Below are 3660 nucleotides of genomic sequence, written 5' to 3' on the forward strand. Positions count from 1 at the left end.
CAGGACAGGAGAGCGATCTTTTTTACTGTGTGTGTGTGTGTGTGTGTGTGTGTGTATGCGTGTGTGTGTTTATTTTGTTCTGTCCTTCTACATTTTTTCACCACATCGTTTTAATGTTGCCACACAAATGTAACTGCTAAGTCAATGAGAGAGGTTGGGGGGAAGTTGTATCTCCATTCAGGGCCTAATGTTTATATTGACAACACTGCCATCTACTGTTATAAATGAGACATGACACAACAGGCCACAAGTGCTGCTTATCTACCAACCCTTGAGTCTAAATTAAAGTCCAAATGTCTCCACTCTCCAAGTCAGATGTCTTACCCAGAGCATGGGGGATTCTCAGGAACAAGCATTAGTGCAGATGGTTGAGCATCTCAAGCATCTGTCCAGCCTCCACATTTGCCTCAAGACTTTGCTTCACTTTGAACAGATCGGCTGTGAGGCTTGCCCTGAACATTTAAAGGAGAGGACATTTGAGGATTTTGTGTACAGGACTTGACGAGGACATATTTGCCCCCTACTTACAGTAAACAGACCTCCTTCATGTCTGGGCTGTTTTCTGGAGTAGTTATGGGTGCTGCAGTATCACTGTCACGTTGCCACCACTGACACGTCGCCACGACTACTACCTGATTTATTCATTTTGCCAGACGGCGAGAGGCGAGCGCTAATGTCTCCTGACATGCCGAAGACAAGATGGCGTCTGCGTGATTGATGTATTATTTACTTCCTTCCTGCCTCCGGGGATGACACGGCAGGACCCAGCAGGGCCACCTGCTTCCTTCGAAGCGAAATGAACTGTGTGGCTCTGGTACGTCTGCACTCAGATGCATATCACCTCACTGGTGCACTTTTATAGAGGAGCGGAATGGACCACAAATCTCCCGTGGACATATTGTTCTGGTTTATTCAGACACAATAAAGATTCAGACACAATGAATATAAATGAGAATGTGAATACTGAATCGTGCGTAAATGAGGGAGTGTGGGAGGCGTATGGGAAACCATTTTAATTGGACAATTCATTACCTGGTTATTAATTGCAGTTGGTTGAGAGTTAGGGCTGATTCATGAGCGATGAGATATTGGGCAGGTGATGTCATCAGAATTCAGCTTTAAACCCTGTGCCGCAGATTTAGACATTTCTTGCACAAACAAAATGCAGGAAAAGTGAACAACAACATACAGGGCAAGTGAGAGGCAGGATGTGGTGATGTTCTATGCTGGCTGAGGACATATGGCCTTGAAGTTCCTTGCCTTAGGGGGCCTCTCAGCAGCTGGAGATGAGCTGCCTCCCCATGCGTCCCCTCAGCTGGGGCAGAGTCCATCCCCCCACCCCCCCCACCACCACCACCACCACCACCACTCTCTCCAATGTTAGCATGATGCTCATCCACCACAATCAGTCATCCAGACACTCAGGGAGACATGCGTGCAGATGGAGACAGACTCAACCTCATATGTGTTCAGGCAGATGGAGACAGACTCAACCTCATATGTATTCAGGCTACTTCCACAGCCGTCATCAGTGTCTGTCTCAAGTGAACCCGCAGCCATTAAGGTCCTGAAGCCAACGCAGGGCTATACAGTCAGGGTCATCTGGGGTCAGGACTGGTGAAACATCATCAACTCTATACTCTCATCATCAACTTCATTTCTTGAATGACACAGAACACTATAGCACTATATCACCACCGTACTGTATCTGTAAACATGTACGTGCTGCAGGATGACTTTAGACGCATTTGAATGGTGTGTGCTGTGCTGTGCTGTGCAGCGTGTAAGTGCAGATGTAATGACAAAGACCTACTGAACGCACAGCTGAGTCACGGTGGGAAAAAAAAAAAAAAAAAATTCCTTTGAGTTCTGAAGTGCCATCAGATCCTCGGCACACTTTCACACAGCTTGTATCAAAGCAGTTATTAAAAGCTACTTTGGAGCAAGATGAACCAACATGGGAGTGTGAGATATTCAAAAGGACCCTTTTCCCTTTAATCATGGCTGCCGATGCACACCTCCCAAAACAACTGATTAAGCCCAAGGGATGCGATGCGCTGCCTTTGATCGGCAATGCTCAACACAAACGAAGACATGACTTCTGATGAACAACATTGATCCCCACCCCCCTTTGGGAATTCACCAAAGAAAACACAAGTTTCTCCTCGGCAGGATCCATCCGAGTTCTGACGCCAGGTAGAGATTCAGTGGGACTTGACACTTAACATTTAATGTGTTGTTGAGATAACCTGCTACAGTACACAAGCGTGTACACCAGATATATCATTGACATTATATATATCAGATATGTCATATACCATTATACGTATATATCAGATATATAATAAACCATTATATACTGTATATCAGATATATCATATACTATTATATATATCAGATTTATCATATACCATTTCTGGGACACATTCCCTTCAGGGAGGATGTTCCCCCAGCCCTTTAATATCTTTGTCCATAGCCTTGGTTTGAAGCCAGCAGCCTTTGCACAGGTTTGTTTCTTTCAGCTAGCTCCCCACCTAGGGACCAGATCGCTCTTTCTTGTCTTCCTGCGATCTCTATCACGCGTCGGTGTTGAAGCACCGTCTAGACGGCGCCTATCTGCCTCCCACATCAAGGATCCACAGTAGCCTGTGCTCTTCCCTTTCCCATCTCTCTTTCTCTTCAGTCCTTCAGTCTCATGAATGGGTCCTCCCCTGGCACTCTGGGAAATAGAGTCTTCACCAGCTGGTGTTTGGCCTTTGACTAATATCTTCACCTGGGTAATTATTGATGATTCCTTTCCATTTTTCTTCCTTTCCATTTTTTATTGATTGCATTGGCCAATATTTCACACCGTCTTCCACTGATAGAGTTTCTTCATTTAAATACATGGCGAGCTGCCAGTCAAACTCATTACATTAGGATGTCTAAAATCCAGGTATCCGGCAGGTATGATTGGATAAAAAGATTTGAACTGAAACACGCCATAATATTGATTCTGTGCGACAGCTTTGCTTCAAAGTCTCTTTTTGCTTCTCTCTCTTTTTTCCTTCTATACTTCCTTTCATCCTCTATCTCGGGCTGTCTAGCACAGACTCGCAATACATACAAAAACACACACACCCTCTCTTTCTCTCCCAGAAAGTCAATAACCACACACACATACGCTTTCTCTTTCTCTCCCTCTCTCTCTCACATACACACACTTCCCACTCCTAACTAATTGTTTACACAATTGCCATTTGACAAACGACAATCCAAGCATATATATGGAAACCAATCATCAATCAGATTCCGAGGCCACCTTCCAATCTAACGCACCCTCCCACCCCTAAATCCAGAGAAACCTCCCCACAGATGAGACCCTTAAAAAAGGGTCTTCCGGCCCACTCCGCACTAACCACCCTCCACCCCTCCACTCCTCCACTCCACCCTCGCCCACCCCGCCTTGAAGTGGTCTCACAGAAGCCACGGAAGTGATTCACTGGTGCCGGGAGACAGGGGGCCGTTGTGAAAGGGATGGGATCCCGCACCGGGGCCAAACACAGCGGGCTCTGTCCCTCCGTGGAAGAAAGGCGCGCGGCAGGGAGAGAGCCCAGTCACACTGCTGCATCTACAAGCCAAGCAGGCACCGAGCTTCTTCAAGTCACCCTGCCTAGACCA

Source organism: Clupea harengus, chromosome 26 (genome assembly GCF_900700415.2).
Source record: "Clupea harengus chromosome 26, Ch_v2.0.2, whole genome shotgun sequence".
Classification (NCBI taxonomy): domain Eukaryota; kingdom Metazoa; phylum Chordata; class Actinopteri; order Clupeiformes; family Clupeidae; genus Clupea; species Clupea harengus.